The 21,978-nt window shown below is 43.9% G+C and overlaps 2 protein-coding genes across 2 annotated transcripts in view; both read left to right on the top strand.

Moving 5' to 3' along the window:
• LOC149618081 (uncharacterized) overlaps positions 1-21,978 on the top strand; it is a 138,792-nt gene that overhangs the window by 101,564 nt on the left and 15,250 nt on the right. The window lies entirely within an intron of this gene.
• Positions 1-21,978, top strand: part of LOC149618085 (uncharacterized) — a 44,021-nt gene that overhangs the window by 5,442 nt on the left and 16,601 nt on the right. The gene's annotated exons all lie outside the window — the stretch shown is intronic.

Raw genomic sequence — 21,978 nt, forward strand, 5'->3', positions numbered from 1 at the left:
GGGAGAAGCTAAAACTTCACACGATGACGCATACGGGCGAGAAACCGCATCAATGTGAAACGTGCGGGAAAACATTCACATTGTATACGGGATTAACGGCTCACAGGCGGATTCACACTGGCGAGAAACGACCGACCCCGACCAAACCCAAACCACTGCCCTCGCTTCGAGTTAAGAAATTCGCTTGCGAATTTTGCGACGCGCGATTCGCAAATAGGTCACACACGCTTCTCCATGTTCGTCGCCACCATACGGGCGAAAAACCGTATCAATGCGAAACTTGTGGGGCCAGTTTCGCGCAAAGTTCCAGTTTAATCGGACATAAGCGGAAACACACGGGTGAAAAACCTTACCGTTGCGATATTTGCGATAAGAGCTTCCCTTACAAACATTACCTTACGGCTCACTTGCGAAACCATACGGGTGAGAAGCCTTTTAAATGCGAAATCTGCCATAAATCATTCGCTGTTAAGAAAAGTATCGTGGAACACGCGAGGTTACATACGGGTGAAAAGCCTTTCCAATGTGCTTTTTGCGATAAGCGATTCACCTTGAAGAGTCACGTGGTCGGTCACGAACGGACGCATACGGGCGAGAAACCCTTCAAGTGTGATTTATGCGGAAAGGCCTTCAGTCAAAGGTCAAATATGACCGCGCACGCTCGGATTCACGCCGGGGAACCTACTAGACGCAAACCGAAAAATTCTACCGCCGCCAAAGAAATTCGCGTTGAAACCGCGACCGAAATGGCCATAGACGATCCGGTGGAAGCGAAACCTTACGCCGAATATACTGACGTTAATTTTTTTAATTATACTTATCAAAATTTTTAATATTTTTAAAATTAGTCATCGTTTATTTGTTGCTCACTTTTAACTGAACGATTTACGGAAAATAAATATTTGAACTTTTCATTTCTGATTGACTTAATCACCATTTTGACTAAGGGCTGCGCGATTTGATACAATATTTGAAGATATCTGCGCAATCTTAAGCATTTTAGTGATGGTCACGCACATTCCATATGTGTTATTAAAATTTTTCAAAAACTGTCATTCAGAATCGACTGAAAACACACGTTTCACGTCATCACGGCGACGGAACGGCGAAAACGTTGAAACGTTATTCGTGCGAAATATGTTCGAAGGAATACTCGAACGCGAATAGTCTACAGTCGCACCGACAAACGCACAAAAAGGACGAGTTTCCGTTTAAATGCCCCGTTTGCGACAAACGATTTCCGTTCAAAGCTCGTCTAGATAAGCACGCCATCGCTCATACCGAGGAGAAGTCTTTCCTCTGTAATATTTGCGGAAAAGCTTTGAAACACAAGGAGTCCATGCCGGCTCACGTGCGAATTCACATGGACGCCAAACCCTTTATATGCGAAATCTGCGGAAAAGGTTTCGTCAAAGGTGAGAAGCTTAAAAATCACACGATGACCCATACCGGCGAAAAACCCTTTCAATGCGAAGTCTGCGGAAAATCCTTCGTTTTGAAGTCGACCCTGAGTTCGCACATGTTATCGCACGACGACTCCGGAGCCAATAAGAAATTTCAATGCGAACACTGCCAGAAGAATTGCGGAAGTAAATCCGATTTGATTATCCACATCCGGCGACATCACACCGGCGAAAAACCTTTTCAGTGCGAACTTTGCGGAAAAGGTTTCGCTCAAAGCGCCAGTCTGACTTATCATACGCGTAGCCACACCGGCGAAAAACCCTTCAAATGCGAAATTTGCCATAAAACCTTCACGTTTAGAACGTACCTGACTGTTCACATGCGTAATCACACGGGCGAGAAGCCGTTTCAATGCGAAATCTGCCACAAATCATTCGCCGTGAAGAAAAGCATCGTCGAACACATGAGATTGCACACGGGCGAAAAACCGTTCGCCTGCAAGTATTGCGAGAAACGTTTCACATTGAGAAGTCACGTGGTCGGTCACGAACGAACTCACACGGGCGAGAAGCCCTTCAAGTGCGACGTCTGCGGCAAGGCCTTTAATCAAAGGCCCAATATGATCGCGCATGCCCGAATACATACTGGTCAACCCACGAGAAGAAAAGCTGCTAACGTTCGCTCGAAAAAGTCGGAGGGGGCGACGACAGTGGCCCAAAGTGGCCCTACTACTACCCACGCCCACGCGCCTAATAATAATCCAGTCGGAACAACGGAATATAATGATGTTAATTACTTTAATTTCGGTACCTATCAACAACCATTTTAGACTCGTGGTTGTAGACTTGATCTCAATTATTCAACTCTCTTCTATTCAATAAATGCCTGTCTTAAGAATGTAATTAATTTGGGGACCTTTTAATTTATCCTAATCAGTTGTACAATATTACATAAATTTATCTTAAGCATTTTAGTGTTGGTTATAACTCAATGGCCATAAGGGAAGGTTTTAAAATTGTAGAGTTAGAAGTCGGGAAAGAGCATATTCTAATTTATCCATAAAAACATAAATCTTCTGGCCTTTTTAAAATAACTAAATGAAATTCTCGCTGCACTCAAATGTAGGATAACCTGGATCGTCACGTGTTACTGGCTCACAGTGATGAGAATAAATACCGTTGTCAAACATGCGGTCGGAAATACGCCAACTCATCCAGTTACCACTTCCATCTACGAACCCATAAACCGGAAGAATACTCGAATGAATGTCAAATTTGCCACATGAAGTTCCCGAATCCGGCTTGTCTAAAACGACATTCGGTGGTGCATACCGAGGCCAAGGCCTTTCTTTGTAACGTTTGCGGAAAAGCCTTGAAACACAAGGACTCCATGACGGCTCACTTGCGAATCCACCTGGAGGAAAAACCGTTCAAGTGCCAGATTTGTGGAAAAGGTTTCGTCAAGAATGAGAAGCTGAAACTTCACATTATGACGCATACCGGCGAGAGACCTCATCAATGCGAAGTCTGCGGAAAGAGATTCATTGTAAAATCGGGCTTGATAAACCACGTGAAAACTCACTCTGATCAAGTTCCCGCCAATAAGACGACGGAAAAGGAAATTACCTGCAGATATTGCGGTGAAGTTTCCGCGACAAAATCGCTGGCCCAACTTCACGCGAAGAAAAATCACGCGGTGACAAAATCCTTCCTTTGCAGTTTTTGCGGAAAATCTTTGAAACGTAAGGAAGCCATGTTGGCTCACGTGAAACGTCACGTGGACGCCAAACGGCTCACGTGCGAGATTTGCGATAAAAGTTTCAAGAAACAGGAGAGTCTGAATAATCACCTTCGCATTCACACTGGCGAAAAACCGTTTCAATGCGAAATTTGCCTTAAATGTTTCGCGGTTAAAAGCGGCCTTCTGGAACACACTCGGATACACACCGGGGAGAAGCCCTTTGAATGTTCATTTTGCGAAAAGCGATTCACGTTGAAAAGTCATTTAACGCGACACGTTCGAATTCATACGGGCGAGAAACCTTTCCAGTGTCACGTCTGCGATAGGGCCTTTAATGATAGGCAAAATATGAAGGCGCATGCGCGAACGCATACCGGGGAACCCACTAGAAGGAAATCCAAACGTAAAACGCAGGGCGACCAAAGTACTAGTACTAATACGGAATATAATGAAGTTTATTATCAATTTGCTTCTTTGTAATAGTAATTTAAGTCGGAAGTTATTTTGTATTTTGAATACTCTATTCTTTCCATAAATAAATCTAGTATCAATTGATCTTGAAATTGTATGAAAATTTAGATTGACAATATGAACTTTAGTTTGATTTTATCTTAAGCATTTTAGTGATGGTTATGGTTACAGGCAATTAGTTAATATTAATAGTCAAAGATGGGGTTGAATTGCTTATTGGGTGCGGTAGAATCGGTACTTGACATTCCTATAGGAGTTCCTAAATTATAAGTACATTAATACCCAGTGTTGACTCAATCTAGAGATGCCTGAAACGTCACGTGAGATTGACCCACGATTGTGATGGCGAGAAGAAATTCTGCTGCGAAATCTGCGGTCGCAAATACTCCAACAACTCGAGTTACCACGGACATCTACGCACTCATAAGCCGGAAGAATACTCGGTCGAATGCCCCATTTGCCATTTTCGATTCCCGTCGCAATCGCGCTTGAATCGACACTCGGTTGTGCACAGCGAAGCCAAAACCTTCCTCTGTAACATTTGCGGCAAAGCCTTGAAACACAAGGACTCCATGACGGGTCACATGCGAATTCACATGGAGGAAAAACCTTTCAAGTGCGAGACTTGCGGAAAAGGTTTCGTTAAAGGAGAGAAATTGAGACTTCACGCGATAACGCACACTGGCGAGAAACCGCATCAATGCGAAGTGTGCGGCAAGAGATTCACTTTAAAATCGGGCTTGACCACCCACATGTGGTATCACTCTGATATGCAAGGCCCCAAACCGACCACCAGAAAAACTCCGCTGGCCAAGAAATTTCCGTGCGCTTGCGGTCAGCGTTTCAAGAATAAAAGCGAAATAGAACTGCACATTCGGCGCCATCATACCGGTGAAAAACCGTATACGTGTTCATTATGCCCTGCCGCTTACGCTCAAGGCGTTAGCCTTACCTACCACATGAAGAATCATCGTGGAGAAAAACCGCACAAGTGCGAATTCTGCTCCAAAGCCTTTTTGTTCAAACAACACCTGCTCGATCACCGGCGGCAACACACCGGGGAAAAGCCCTTTCAATGCGAGATTTGCCATAAATCGTTCACCGTTAAAAAAAACGTCACAGAACACATGCGATTACATACCGGCGAAAAACCGTTCCAGTGCCAGTTTTGCGAAAAGCGATTTACGTTGAGAAGTCACTTGGTCGGTCACACCCGTATTCATACGGGCGAGAAACCGTTCAAGTGTCAAGTCTGCGATAAGGATTTTCGTTCTAGGTCAAATTTGATAGAACACGAACGAATTCATACTGGACAACCCACGAAAAGGAAACGAAAAAATGCCTCGGCGAAAAAGCAGACTGAAATTATTGTTGATGAACCTCGTGTTGTAACGGAATTTACCTTTGAATTTCCTGACGTTTAAGTCATTTTTTTCTTTTTCTTAATTACGTTTAATTTTGAATAAATAAATTACCTAAGTTTCTATTAAATATTAATACTTTTGGTCCGGCCGTCTTAAGCATTTTTAGTGTAGATTTAGGCTAAACAATTCGATTTTAATTGATTGCTACGTCATATCTATTTAAATAGAGTTTAAAACCGAAACCTAATCGTAAGGAAGTGGGTAAGGAAAAACCCTTTGAATGCGAAATTTGCCACAAGAGATTTCTGTACAAAGGACGCTTGGAGAAACACGCTGTTGCGCATACCGACGTCAAAAGCTTCCTTTGCACCATTTGCGGAAAATCCTTGAAGTACAAGGAATCAATGTTGCCGCATATGCGAATTCACATGGCGGAAAAACCTTTCAAATGTCAGATCTGCGGAAAAGGTTTCGTTAAAGGGGAGAAATTAAAGTATCACATCATGACGCATACCGGCGAGAAACCGTTTCAATGCGAAATCTGCGGAAAGGCCTTTACGTTGGGCTCGTCATTGACCGTCCACAAGCGCTTTCACAGTGAGCATCGCTATAAATCTAATAACGTTTACCGCGAATATCAATGCGAATTTTGCGATAAAAAATTCACTAATAACTCGAACAGGCTATTACATACGCGACGTCATCATACTGGCGAAAAACCGTATCAATGCGAATGGTGCGACGCCAGATTCGCGCAAAGCTCCAACTTAATCGGACATCGGCGAAAACACACGGGCGAAAAACCGTACCATTGCGTTATTTGCGATAAAAGCTTCCCTTTCAAACATTACCTAACCGCTCACATGCGAAACCATACGGGCGAGAAACCGTTCAAATGCGAAATCTGCCATAAATCATTCGCGGTTAAACGAAGCGTCGTTGAACACGCTCGTATCCACACGGGCGAGAAGCCCTTTGCCTGTAAGTTTTGCGACAAGAGATTCACCTTGAAGAGTCACTTGGTAGTTCACGAACGAACTCATACTGGCGTTAAGCCTTATCAATGCGATATTTGTCAGAAAGCTTTCGCCGTCAAGGGAAACTTAAACGATCACATTAAAACTCACGCGGGTTTGAAGAAAATTCGGAAGAACGCGACGAAGAAAGTTAACGCACTTCCGGTTACTTCTGTTGATGATCCAGTTGAATTTTCGGAACCCAATTTCTTAGATTTTGGTTATTAATAAATATACTTTAACGGGGCAGCCTTGATATATCTGTAGCCTTAAAATTTGGTTAAGAAATAAATTGATTTGATGCCTTGAATCATCAGTATACGTGTTATTACGTAATAGGTGTAGCGAAGAATACGTTTTGGGGTACATAATTATACATTCTATATGGTTGGAATCGTTGCCTGAGCAACCTTAAGCATTTTTAGTCGCGCACCAATGGGGACCCAATTTATTTATGTTTGTACCGTTGACTTAGAAATGGCTGGAAAGACACGTTAAGAGTCAACACACGGCGGCCGGGGCCGAGAAACGTTTCGTCTGCGAGACGTGTGGTCAAGATTTCAAAGCTATGTCCAGTTTAAAAATACATAAACGTCTGCATTCGGGCGAGAAACCCTTTGTTTGCGAAATTTGTGGCAAAGGTTTTCCGCAACGAACTTATTTGTTAAAACACGCTGCCTCGCACAGTGACGAACGTCCTTTTCTCTGCAATATTTGCGGAAAATCCTTCAAACACGACGCGTCTTTGGGAATTCACGCGCGATCTCACATGGCGGAAAAACCCTTTAAATGTCAAGTCTGCGGAAAAGGATACCCCAAACGCGAAAAACTAAATCTTCACATGGTCTCTCATACCGGCATCAAAGCCAATCATTGCGATATCTGCGGTAAAAGTTACGTGCAGAAAAGCGACTTAACGTCGCACGTCAAAACGCACGGAGCCGAAAATCCCTATAAATGTCAAGTTTGTGGCAATTATTTCTCGTCGAAACACGGATTAGCTTCGCACATGCGCGGACATACCGGCGAAAAACCATTCCAGTGTAAATTTTGCCCGAAAAAGTTCACGGCTCAGGGGTCCCTTATTTTTCACGAGCGCGGTCACACTGGTGAAAAGCCCTACGAATGCGAAGTCTGTCACAAAACGTTCCGTCAAAATTCAAACTTAATCGGTCACCGTCGAATTCACACTGGCGAAAAACCGTACCAGTGTAAATTTTGCCCGAAAAAATTCACCTTACATAATCACTTGTCGGCTCATACTCGAATTCACACGGGTGAACGACCTTTTAAATGCGACGAATGCGGAAAGGCCTTCACACAAAAGAACGTTTTGAAGGATCACGTTCGTAGTATTCACGGAGTTGGAGGAGATAAGACCGTGAGACGACGGAATAGGTCGACGAAAAAGAATTCCGCCAAGAACCAAACTGTAGCGGCGGAAGTAAATGATCCCCCAGTTGTTTCCGCCCCCACCGCCGTTGCTCCTCCACCCTCACTTCCGCTTGAGTATAACGAGTCCAATTACTTTAATTTCGGATACGGACACCCTTCATTCCCCCCAACTCAAAATTATACTCAAATGTAATTTAGACTTTCGTAGATTGTAAATTTGTCTCTAGCTGTTCAAGTACTTTAATAAAAATCCTCATTTACGGGGACGTCCTTTGAGTATGTTATAGTCCAATTTGTCCCCCATCCAACCATGCTAAAAACTTAGGGCTACGACAAACAGGGGTCGAGTAATTAAGGAAAATGTTCAAAAACATTCCATAGGAATAGCATCACACCCAACTTTGCAGGCTCATAACTCAGGTTCTACTAGAGATACGGGGATGTCCTTTGAGTATGTTATAGTCCAATTTGTCCCCCATCCAATCATACTAAAGACTTAGGGCTACGACAAACAGGGGCCGAGATATTAAGCAAAATGTTCGTCAACTTTTTGTATCGTCTCACTTATTGTTATTATGTTACTTATGATTTTTGACGCTTAACTTTAAAGGCCCATAACTCTTGTTCTATTAGAGATACGGGGATCTCCTTTGGATATGTTATAGTCCTCTTTGCTCCCCATACAAGGATACTTTAAACTTGAGGCTACCTCAATATCGTCAACTTATTTTTTGTCTCACTTATTGTTATTTGGTTACTTTTGATTTTTGAAAATAAACTTTGGAGGCTCGTAACTCTGTTTCTACTAGAGATACGGGAATGTCCTTTGAATATGTTATAGTCCAATTTGTCCCCCATCCAACCATACTAAAGACTTAGGGCTACGACAAACAGGGGACGAGTAATTAAGCAAAACGTAAACAAACAACCCCCTCCATTTGTTTTCCAAAAGTTGTATGAACCCTGTACGAGTTGGGCATCGTTAAATGATTATTTGGTTAAGGTTGTTCGCGCCGGCTTAAGCATTTTTAGTGTCTTTTAGTTTAAAAATTCCCATTTTAATTGAAAGAAATTAAATTTATCTAGCTAAATTTGAATACGCACCTTTTAAAGCAACACGGCAAAGGCAATAAATCTTTCACTTGCGTAACTTGTAAGAAACAGTTGACGTCCAAAGCCGGCTTGACCATTCACCTTCGTATTCACACCGGCGAAAAACCGTACCAATGCGAAACTTGTAAGAAACGGTTCGCGACCGGAACAGCCTTGAAGAACCACCATCGATCTCATACGGGCGAAAGACGCTTCGAATGCGAAACTTGCTTGAAACGTTTCTTTCAAAGAAATCATTTAAAAGTTCATCAGGCGGTACATACGGGCGAAAAACCGCATCTCTGTACCCTATGCGGAAAAACATTTACCGCTAGCTCCTCGTTGGGTAAACACATGAGAATGCATTCGGGCGTGAAACCGTTTAAATGCCACACTTGTGGAAAAGATTTCTTGACCCGCGAAAACCTGACCATTCACACTATGAGACATAAAGGCGTTAAACCGTTTCAATGCGAATTTTGCGGTAAAAGTTTCGCCCAGAAAGCGGATTTGAATGTTCACGCGCGAAGTCATACGGGTGAAAAACCCTATAAATGCCAAGAATGCGGAAATAGTTACGTCACTAGTAAAGGGCTGCGAGCGCACTCTAGCGTCCATACGGGCGTTCGACCCTACCAATGCCAATTCTGCCCGAAAGGATATTCCACCAGAAATGATTTGAAAGTTCATTCGCGATCGCGACACGCCGACAGTAAAGAATCCGACGCGAAATCGTTTCAATGCCCAATTTGTCGCAAAACATTCGGACAAAAAAGCGCCCTCATTTGCCACTCTAGAACGCATACCGGGGAAAAGCCCTTTCAATGCAATTATTGTCAGAAACGTTTCACGGCTCGAAGTCAACTGGTAATCCACAATCGCACACATACGGGCGAAAAACCCTTTAAATGCCAATTTTGCCCAAAGAGTTTCGCATCGCGAGCCTCGCTTATTATCCACGAGCGTGGACATACGGGCGAAAAACCCCACGAATGCGAAACCTGTCGCAAACGCTTTAGTCAAGCTTCAGCCCTAATTGGTCACCGACGGACGCATACGGGCGAAAAACCGTACCAATGTAAATTTTGCCCCAAGAAATTTAGCTTACAAAACCACTTAACAACTCACGTTTTAATTCACACTGGGGAAAAGCCTTTTAAATGTAACTTTTGCGATAAGAGTTTCACGCAGAAATGTAATTTAAGGGATCACCTTAGTAGTATTCACGGACAAGGACAGAAAAGGCAGAGGAAAGCTAAGGCCAAGATGGTCGCGAAAACAGACTCTAAGCGAGAGCCCTCTATTGATGAAACAGAGCCCCAAGTTGAATATTTTAGCATGGTTTTTGATAACAAGTCGTTCTCACAACCTGATAACTATCCTGAAATATAAATTTGTCATAATACCAACTACTTGTGTTTCTTGTTGTTTTTGCCTAAATTGATCACAGGCGCGAACATGTTCTGCCCAATCGGTATAATAATTGTGGCATGGGGGTCAAAGGTTGTTAGTATCTCGCTCCGTACATTGGTTTATCAAAGGTTGTCCGTGCGACCTTAAGCATTTTTGGTGGCATACGATTAAGCATTTTAACATCCCTAAATTGTTTGTTCAAACTCCCAATTAGAAATGTTTGGAAAGACACGTATTAAATCAACACACTGAAAACAGCGGAAAGCGAAAATTTATTTGCGGCACTTGTAAGCAAGGGTTCACCACCAAAACGGTCTTGGATAATCACGTTCGCACTCATACGGGAGAGAAACCGTTCAAATGCGAAACGTGCGGAAAATGTTTTTCTCAGAGGGGACATTTGAAGAGTCATTCCGTCGTGCATACTGGAGCCAGACCTCATCTGTGCACCATCTGCGGAAAAGCCTTTACCGCCAGCGGTTCTTTGGCCAAACACGTTCGCATGCATTCGGGGATCAAACCCTTCAAATGCGAAACTTGCGGAAAAGATTTTCTAACGCGAGAAAAACTTAACGTTCACACTCTAATTCATACGGGCGAAAAATCGTTTCAATGCGAGATTTGCGGAAAAAGTTTCGCCCAAAATTGCGACTTGACGACTCATTCTCGTTGCCATACGGGCGAACGACCTTTCCAATGCGAACTATGCGGTAACAATTACTCTACCCGAAACGCCCTGAAAGCCCATACGCGATCGCATACGGGCGAGAAGCCCTTTCAATGCAAGTATTGCGATAAACGTTTTGGCCAAAAATCGTCGCAAATATTTCACGAGCGTGGTCACACTGGCGAAAAACCCTACGAATGCGAAACGTGCCACAAAACGTTTCGTCAAATCTCGAGTTTAATCGGACACCGTCGGACGCATACGGGAGAGAAGCCGTACCAGTGTAAATTTTGCCCCAAAAAGTTTACGTTGCACAATCACTTGGCGGCTCATACGCGTACGCATACCGGGGAGCGACCCTTTAAGTGCGAACTATGCGGCAAGGCTTTCACTCAGAAAAATGTTTTAAACGATCATAAACGAGTTCATAGCGGCGAAAAATCCAAGAGAAGTAGACCGAAAACCAGTAAGAAAAGTGCCAAAGAGAAAACGGCGGCCGATAGCGATAGTAAAGAGGTCAATGTCGATGACCCCGTAGCGAACCCCCCTCCCCCAGCTGTCCTTGAATATTCTGACGTTAATTACTTTAATTTTGGGTACGGGCACCCGTCCTTCGCTCCCCCACCATCCAATAACTACGCCCAAATGTAATGTTAATTAGACAGCTTACTTCTTTGTAAATTTGTTTGGTTGAAATGACCCATTTGTTAAGGGGAGATACTTGAGCATTTTTAGTGTGGAAAAAATAAATAAAATTTGATCGACTCGTAAATGACTTATAAATGATTGAATACTACTTGCGCGTAGAAAGCCTTGCAACGTCACGTTAAAATGCAGCACGATGCCGAGTCAGGAAAATTGAAGAGACGTTTCACGTGCGAAACGTGCGGCCACGGTTTCGTCACCGCTTCCAAACTGATCGTTCACAAACGGACTCACACCGGAGAGAAACCCTTTGTCTGCGAAATTTGTGGGAAAGGGTTTTCCTCCAAGGCTCATATGGATGATCACGTGGTGACGCATACGGGGGCCCGGCCTTTCCTCTGCCCCATTTGCGGCAAGTCCTTCAAGTACAGCGCCAATATGCCCAGTCACATGCTGACCCACGCCGTTGATAAACCTTTTAAATGCCAATTGTGTGAAAAATCATTTGTTAAGCGCGAGAAGCTGGATATTCATACGTTAACCCATACGGGGGAAAGACCCCATCAATGCGAGTTCTGCGGGAAAGGTTTTACTCAGAAAGCCCAACTGACTGTCCATAAACGCACCCACACGGGTGAACGACCTTTCCAATGCGACGCTTGCCCCAAATCCTTTTCCAATTCGAAAAACTTAAAAATTCACGTGACCACGCATACCGGCGAAAAACTTTACCAGTGCACGTTTTGCCCCAAATCTTTTACGTTTCACACGTCGCTTATTTTTCACACTCGCGGTCACACGGGTGAAAAGCCGTATCAATGCGATATTTGCCAGAAGCGTTTCAGTCAGAAATCCAACTTGAATTCGCATACTCGAATCCATACGGGCGAGAAACCGTTTCAGTGTCGGTTTTGTCAGAAACGGTTTACCTTGAGTAACCACGTTACCGCCCATGAACGTACCCATACCGGTGAACGACCCTATCAATGCGAAATCTGTCAGAAAGCTTTCGCTTTGAAAGGGAACCTGGATGGACATATGCGAACGCATCGAGGCGAACCTACCCGGAAGAGACCGGCCAATTCGGCCAGTAAGAAAACCAAGGTCAAGAATGAAACGCTTCTGGTTCAAGGCGATGACCAGAAAGATGATAAATCGTTTCCTCAGTATCCCGCCGCCGCTGCGAGCGCTGCTGTCGTTAATTACTTCCCCTCTTTCGGGTACCAACAGTCACCATTCGTGACGCAGCCAAATTATTCTGGGCAGTTGTGAGAACTGATAGTACTAATTTTTTTGGCTTTATATTAATTTCAAAACACTTAAAATATTGTAAACTTCTTTGTTGTTTTTTTGGCATTAATAAATTTAGCTCTCTAAGTAAGTTTTCAAATTAGTCGCAATGAATTATGGGACGTTTATTATTTGTTGCCCGTTTTAGCTCTTAAGCACTAAGCATTTCTAGTGTGGAATGATATGATCTAATTGGCCATGAGATTTTAAAATATCGAAACGTTAATCTAATTTAGATATCGTTAAAAGAACATATGAAAACGCATACGGGAGAAAGCGCGGTCAAACCGTTCGTCTGCGAAACATGCGGTCAAACTTTCAAAAGTCGATACTACCTGAGGTTTCATCAAAAAACGCACAAGGGCGAAAAGCCTTTTCAATGCGAATCGTGTGGAGTGGCCTTCGGTCGTAAATGCAATTTGCGAAGGCATCTTTTGATTCATAGCGGAAGTCGACCGTTCCTTTGCACCATTTGCGGAAAGTCTTTCCGTCGGATGGAAGTACTCCGACGTCACACTAGCCTACACTCCAGGGATGGCAACAGTGCCGAAGTCAAGCGGACTTATAATAACCGCTTTCGATCGCGGGTTTTGGACGAAGGCGAAAAACCCTTTATTTGCGAATGTTGCGGAAAAACATTCGCCAGTAGCGGAGCCTTAGCGTATCACGGACGGAATCACCAACCGAACGCGGAAGACAATAAACGGCATAAATGCGATATTTGCTCGAAATCCTTTTACGAAATTTCTCGATTACGTATTCACGCTCGAACTCATACCGGTGAACGCCCCTTTAAATGCGAATTTTGTCAAAAATGGTTCAAGCAAAAAAGCGCCCTCAGTATTCACCGTCGAGGTCATACCGGCGAAAAACCCTACGAATGCAAGTATTGTCAAAAGGGTTTTAAACAGTGGAATCACTTGGCCGTTCACGAGCGCATTCATACGGGCGAAAAACCTTACCGATGCGAAATTTGCAACAAGGCCTTCGTTAAACGCGGAAATTTGACGGAACACGTTCGGAGCATTCATAAAGGCGAAAAAACCCGAAGTAGATCGACTGCGAAAAAGGGTACCGCCGCCGCCTCGGAAGCGGAAACCACGCCTCCGACGGAACTGGAAGTCGCTGTTGCCGTTGTAGATACGAACGAAGCCCAACCACCACCTCCACCTGTACAAGGAAAATCCTTTATTGATTACGCGGGAGATAATTATTTTAATTTTGGATATCACTAACTATTATTAACTATCACACGGATAATTCCATAGCGCCTTTATTAATGTACTTAAAACCATTGCGCGAGATTATAAGTCCACCGAACCACAGTGTTCTCTTTTTGTAATAAAATCCATCGTTCCCCAAATAATTCTTGATACTTTGAAGCCGTAATTTAGTTTAATTTAATTAATAATAATTAATTCATTCGATTGGTTGACTGCGGAAACACTTAAGCATTTCTAGTGAGTTAATTTACACAAACACGAGAGTCTGACGATGAATTTAATTTCCACTTAAAAGCTTTTAATTTACAAATATGTGTATATCTATTAGAAATATCTGGTAAAGCACGTTCAAACGCAACACGGTGGGAAGAAAGCCGAGAAATGTTTCGTCTGCGAAACGTGCGGACAAGGCTTCGCTTACATGACTAATCTTAAAATTCATAATCGCATCCATACGGGAGAGAGACCCTTTCAATGCGACGTCTGCGGAAAGAAATTCGCCCAACGAGGACACTTGGCCAATCACGCCGTCGTTCATACGGGGGCCCGACCTCACCTTTGCCCCATCTGTGGCAAAGCCCTGTCTCACGAAGCTTCCATGCCCAAACACATGCGAATGCACGCCGGCGACAAACGACATAAATGCGAAACTTGCCCGAAAGCCTTCTTGACGCGAGAGAAACTCAACTTGCATATCCTGACACATACGGGTGAACGACCGCATCAATGCGAAGTCTGCGGAAAACGCTTCGGACAGAAAAATACGTTAAACGTGCACATGCGCACTCATACGGGTGAGAAGCCGGTCAAGCGTAATGTGCCCGGGAAACCCAGTACCAAGAAAAGTAGCGATAAACGGTATCAATGCGAATCGTGCGATAAAAGCTATACTTGCCGAGTTAATTTACGCGAACACATGTTAACCCACACGGGCGAGAGACCCTACCATTGCGAAGTGTGCGCCAAAACATTCACTAATCGCAATTATTTGAAAGTACATATGCGTACTCATACCGGCGAACGGCCCTATAAATGCAACATCTGCGGTAACAGTTTCGCCATGCAAGGTACCTTAGTCGGGCATATGCGAACGCATACCGGCGAAAAACCTTTCGTCTGCAAGTATTGTGGAAGGAGATTTACTTTACGGAACCATTTAGCTGCCCACACTCGTACCCACACCGGGGAGAAACCGTACACGTGCGAAACTTGCGGAAAAGCCTTCGCCCAGTCCTATAACCTAAGCGCGCACGAACGTCTACATCGTGGCGAAAAAACGCGACGGAAACCTAGAAATTCCGCCGCCAAGTCCAAGGAGAAAACGGTGGCGGCGACTAGTAGTAGTTCCGCTCCTCGTGCCGATGAACAAGCGGCCGAAAGTACCACGGACGAACCGACCCCCGCCGTGGTTGAAGCTAAGGCCACGAACTTTGCAGATTACGCCGGACCTAATTACTTTCATTTTGGTTACATGTATCAGTAAGATTTTGACTAAAGAAACTGACAAAGACTTATTATTAGCAACCTCGGTGAAAAATTATTCCTTTTTCACATATTTTAATACAAAATTGTTTGTACCGATTTTTTTTTCCCAGTCAATAAATTTAGAAATTGCAGTCACCCCATTGGTCAGAATTATCCCTAGGTTACCTTAAGCATTTAACGTGTGAAAATTTACCCGATTATAATATTGACGGGAGGGGGGGGTTATATTTCATTGCTTAGAAATGTCTGAGAAAACACGTGAAAACTCACTCGGACGAAACGCGTGAAAAATGCGCCGTTTGCGAAATCTGTGGGAAAGGCTTCGAACACGCTTCCAGTCTGGTCATTCACAAAAGAACTCACGCGCGTGAAAAAGCTTACGCCTGTAAAGTCTGCGGAAAGGGGTTCAATTACAAACACGTGCTGGAAAAACACGCCGTCGTTCACACTAAGGTTAAAGGTTATCTCTGCACGATTTGCGGAAATTCTTTTACGCAAAAAGCTTCGTTACAATCGCATTTGCGAATACATGCTGGCGAAAAACGGTATAAATGCGACCAATGCGAAAAGCGTTTCGATACGCCCTATAAACTAAGACAGCACCTGGGTACTCACGTTGGGGCTCGAACTTCCGCCGGCGGAAGACCCCGTAACGCGGAAATAGACAGACCTTTTCAATGCGAGTTATGTGGCAAAAGCTACACTTTAAAACAAAATTTATCATCGCATATGCGAATTCACGGCGACCAAGCTCATAAATGCGACATTTGCCATAAAATATTTTCGTCCAAAACTTACCTAAGCGACCACGTTCGCATTCATACGGGCGAGAGGCCTTTTCAGTGCGATATTTGCGACAAGGATTTTCAAACAAAGAACAATTTGGAGATTCATAAACGGACTCATACCGGAGTTAAGAAATACAGATGTCAATTCTGCGATAAAGCTTTCGCGATGAGTGGTCATTTGGTCGTTCACGCGCGAACTCACACTGGCGAAAAACCCTATCAATGTCACGTTTGCGATAAAACTTTCGCCGTTAAACATAATCTAACCGCGCATACTCGAATACATACCGGGGAAAAATCGCCGCGAAAACCGAGAAATTCCGTGTCGAAAAAACCGCCGAGGAAATCGTCCGTCTCTGAGCAGCCATCGACTTCCGAAGTTAAACAACCTTTCATAAATTATATCGACTCTAATTACTTCACATTTGGAACTTACGGATAATGATAACTGTTACTGGCCCGAATTAATTATCAGTCTACTGAAATTGTTAATTTAATTTGAAATAAATACTCTTCAAATTTAGAAGAAAAAAATCTAGTCTTTGAGCGGCTTGACTGGCAAATATCTTTAGCGGCTCCGTTAATTGGTCTTGGGCGAAAACTTAAGCATTTCTAGTGTTAAATGGAGTAGCGAAACAGCGTGTGATGATTATGACATAAAATTTGGTATTGTTTTAACATTAACAGCGCTATCTGAGGGAGCACATGAAAGGGCATGCCGGCGTCAGCCGTGAGAAAAATATCGTTTGCGAACACTGCGGAAAAACGTTCGTCAATCCGTCGAAACTTTCCGTTCACGAGCGAATTCATACGGGCGAAAAACCTTACCAATGTCAAGTTTGCGGAAGAAGTTTCGCCTATCTGAACGTGCTTAAGAAACATTCCGTCGTGCATACGGGGATCAAAGCCTTTCTCTGCACGATTTGTGGCAATTCCTTTTCGCAAAGTTGGTCGCTGCAAGAGCACGTTCGCATTCATACGGGCGCTAACCAACATAAATGCCTTATCTGCGGAAAGTCATTCAGTACCGTCAGAAAACTGGAAATTCACACGCTGTACCATACGGGCGATAAACCTCACGTTTGCGAAATCTGTCGCAAAAAATTCACGTTGGCGTCGCAATTAAAGATTCACACTCGTATTCACACGGGTGAGAATCCCTTTACGTGCGAAATATGCGGAAAGGGATTCACGCACGGAACCTACCTGAACATTCACAAACGAACTCATACGGGCGAAAGACCCTATCAATGCGAAGTCTGCGGGAAAGATTTCCCCACCAAAAGTCACTTTAATCTGCACAAGCGCAGCCACACGGGCGTCAAACCTCACAAATGCGCTTATTGCGATAAGGCCTTCGCCATGAGTCATCACTTGGTCGTTCATACGCGTACTCACACTGGCGAAAAGCCCTACAAATGCGAGACTTGCGATAAGGCCTTCGCTTTGAAATATAACCTAACGGCGCACACTCGAACTCACACTGGTGAGAAGTCACGTAGGAAACCCAGGAAAAAGGACCCCAAGGATCCTCGCGCCAAAGCCGCCTCGGCGACAAGTACATCCGGGGCTGGGACATCCGCTGCAACCGATGATCAACCCGAATTTCACGCGGAAGCTAGTTTTATGTATTACGGATCCTACCAGCCCCCCGTTTTACCCCATGGAACTTACTATAATCCAATGTAGCGCGTTTAATTGTAAAATATTTTATTAGATTCCTAATTAATCATTCGTTAAAATAGATCTTCCCTCGATGAAGCATTTTTAGTGTGGAAAAATTAAATAACTAGTTGGTAATTTCAAAAAGAAAAATCCCATTTATTTATTTAGCATTACTTGAAACTTCACGAAAAGCGGCACGCTCAAAAACCGGCGAAAAGATTCGTTTGCGAAATCTGCGGACAGGGTTACACCAAGATATCGGGGTTAAAGCAACACTCGCTAAAACATAGCGACGAAAAACCCTTTAAATGTCAGATTTGCGGCAAAGGTTTTATTTATAAGCAAGTCTTGGAGAAACACGCCGTCGTACATAGCGGAATTAAGGCTTTTCTCTGCACCATTTGCGGTAAATCTTTTACCAGGGCATGGTCGCTACAAGAACACGTTAACACCCATAACGGAATCGAACGCGGTTACAAGAATCACAAGTGTCAAGTATGCCATAAGGCTTACAGAAGTCAGAAGTTGTTGGATGATCACGCCACTTGCCATACAGGCGAAAAACCCCACAAATGCCAAACATGCGGAAAAGAATTCGCTAAAACGTAAAAACAACCTACTTTTCATTGATAATCGACTTATGGTCGAACTAAAGTCTCGTTCACATTGTGCAATTATTTTGATAAAGCGATTGTTTATAAATAATTGCATAATCTGAACGAGCCTCGAGTAGTGACATTAAAGTCACGTGTTTTCCATTCAAGATGGCAGTTGGTTTCGCATTCGCTGACGCATACGGGCGAAAGTCCCTACCAATGTCAATTATGCCCGAAGAAATTTACGGTTAAAGCTAGTTTAACGGCACACATGTGCGTTCATACGGGTGATAGTCCTTTCAAATGCGAACTTTGCGATAAGGGATTCGGTTATCGCACCAGTTTGGACGCCCATATGCGAAGTCACACGGGCGAAAAGAATCACAAATGCCAGGTTTGCGGAAGAGGATTCGGAACTCGAGATAAAGTCAAACAACACATGGTGACGCATACGGGCGAAAGACCTTACAAGTGTCATATTTGCCAGAAAGGCTTCGGACAAAAGGCCACGCTAGATGGACACGCGCGAACCCACGCTGGGCAGAGATCGCGCCTCAAGAAAACGCAAACTGAAATTAAATCGCAGACTGAAATTGTCAGCCAGGATTTGCCGGAAACCTTAGAGGAGGAACCCGCGGTTATTAGCGACGGCAATTTTGTCGAATTAGTATATCACACGCCATCCGTAGCTTATTATACTCAAATGTAGATAATTACTTATAAGAAAGTAATATATGAAATTTTCTCATGTTATCTAATGTTGACTTACTTCTTCGCTCTAACAATTGCCATTGCTCTATTGGCTAACGTACGTTGCTCTGGGTTAACTTAAGCATTTATAGTTCAATCTGTCTGGCTATCTGGGGGAAGTAAAAAAGGAGTGACGTATTGCATTGCACCCCCTTTACAGATCACGCTGCGTAAGCACAAACAAATAATTCATTCGCAAACGGAAAAGGATCGAGTCGTTTGCGAAATTTGCGGCAAGGAAGTGAATGGTAAACGAGGGCTCGAAGTTCATCGATTGACGCATACCGGAAATCGGCCCTACCAATGCGAAGTTTGCGGAAAAGGTTTCAACTATCAACACGTGCTAAAGAAACATTCGGTCGTGCATAGCGGAATTAAGGCCTATCTTTGTACCGTTTGCGGCAAATCTTTCGCGCAAAGCTGGACTTTGCAAGGACACATGCGATCGCACGGAGTTCCCGGCAACCCCAATTGTTCTTACGTCTGCGAAATTTGCGGCAAAGCCTATCAGTCGCGGCAACGTTTGACGCAACACGCCGCCATACACGCCCCGGGCAATCACCCCTTTCAATGTAAAGTCTGCCAAAAAATATTTTCGCAAAAAACCTCATTAACGACTCACGCGCGAACGCATTCGGGGGAAAAGCCCTACCAATGCGATTTTTGCGAAAAGAAATTTTCGCAGAAAATCCATTTAAAAGTTCATCAACGTTTTCATTCGGACGAGAGACCGTTCCGTTGCGAATATTGCGAAAAGCGATTCGTCTTGAAGGACCAACTGCGATTGCACATGCGAAATCATACCGGCGAGAGACCGTTTCAATGCGATATGTGCGTCAAGTCCTTCACCAACAAGAATAGCTTAGACGCGCACGTTCGCAGTCATACCGGCGAAAAACCTCATAAATGCGAAGTTTGTGGCCGAGGTTTTGGAACCCGCGATAAAGTCAAGCAACATATGGTGACGCACACCGGCGAGAAGCCCTACAAATGCGAATTATGCGAAAAAAGCTTCACGCAAAAGGGAACTCTAACTTGCCATATGCGCACGCATCGAGGGGAAAGGGCTAGAAAGAGGTACATTCCCAATAAGAATAAAAAAGCCACACCCGTCGCAGTCGCAACTGTTGCGACTGAACAACCCTGCGAAAATACTGACCCTCCAAAAGACAGGGTACCAGCTCAACCACCGTTTAACGAATATACTGGTCCTGGTTATTTTAATTTTGGTTACCAAACACCCGTAGTACCACCAACTGGTAACTTCTACAATCAGCTATAAGACAGCATTTTTGAACTTGAACTTAATGAACTTTTTAATAAAATTCATCATTTGAAAAAGAGTTGATGATTGGTTCTCTTTAGCATTCCTAGTGTGGAAATTTTTATATTTATCCCGTTAACTAAAAATTGAATCTAAAATTCCGATTTAGCAATGTTTGAAAGCTCACATGAAAACGCATACGGGAGAGAGCCGCGAAAAACGTTTCGTCTGCGAAATGTGTGGAGAGGGTTTCACGCAACGAACCTACTTGAATATTCACGAGAGAAGACATACGGGGGAACGACCTTACCCTTGCGATTTATGCGACAAGCAATTCACTGGCAAGAACTCGTTGCAGAAGCACAGAGAAGTCCACGGAATGAAATCGCATTTATGCACGTTATGTGGCAAATCTTACGCCCAAGCATGCGGTTTGCGACGACATTTGAAATCGCACGCCGGGTTGAAACCACATCAGTGCGAATCGTGTGGAAGTTGTTTCTTGACTCGGGAGAGACTCAATCGACACGTTCGCATTCACACGGGTGAAAAGCCTCACCAATGCGACGTTTGCCAAAAACGTTTCGTTCAAAGTTCCCAGCTAGTCGCGCACCGTCGCACCCATACGGGAGAGAGACCCTTCTTGTGCGAAATGTGCCCCAAGAGGTTCACCTTGAGTAACCAACTGACTTTGCATATGCGAACGCATAACGGCGAAAAACCCTATAAATGCGAAGTTTGCGATAAGCGATTTGCCGTCGGTAATAACTTGATGGTTCATATGCGAACTCATACGGGCGAAAAACCATACCAATGCGAAATCTGTCAAAAGGGATTTTCGGTCAAGACTAATTTGATGGCCCATAGTCGAACGCACAATCCCGATAAACCGCCGCGGAAAACGAAATCCGCCAACGGGAAAGGGAGAAGATCGAGGAAGAAATTGGGTGTGACGGCTCAAACAACTTCTTCCGCGACGGAACCGGAAGTGACCCGGGAACAGCAACAACAACCGACTTCGGCACCATTTGGCGATTACAATAACGCGACTGATTATTTTAATTACGGGTATCAACAAGCGGCCATGGTACCGCCTACCAATTATTACACTCAATTGTAAACAATAATTTTTTTAACTTTTAAATTTCTCGCTCGCGTTGTTACGTAATTTTATTATAGTATTAAAAATGCGCCAGTACTTAATATTTCTAAAGCATTCCTAGTGTGGAAGTCTTTCATTTTTTCCGTCATCGAATTTTAAAGTAACCCTAGCCTATTGTATTATTTATTAGAGAAACCTCCGCCAACATATGCGAACGCACACCGGCGAAAACCGCGTGAAACGTTTCGTCTGCGATCTGTGTGGCGAAGGTTTTCCGCTGAATAAGTCATTTTTACTTCACAAACGGAAGCACGCCGGCGAAAAACCTTTCATCTGCGAAATTTGCGGAAAAGGTTTCACGTCCAAAGACGGTTTACGAATGCATTTCGTCATTCACACCGACAGCAAACCGTACTTGTGTATGGTTTGTGGAAAATCTTTCGCTCAAAGCCAACATTTGCGACAACACTCTTTAACGCATTCCGATCATAAACCCCATCAATGCGAGACTTGCGGAAAAAGCTTCGTGACGCGTAAAAAGTTGGAACTTCACGATTTAACTCATACGGGCGTTAAACCGCACCAATGTCACGTGTGCTCCAGGGCTT

This window comes from Phalangium opilio, unplaced genomic scaffold (assembly GCF_054372755.1).
Source record: "Phalangium opilio isolate 3A_F unplaced genomic scaffold, DU_Popi_V2 ptg000209l_1, whole genome shotgun sequence".
NCBI classification, from domain to species: domain Eukaryota; kingdom Metazoa; phylum Arthropoda; class Arachnida; order Opiliones; family Phalangiidae; genus Phalangium; species Phalangium opilio.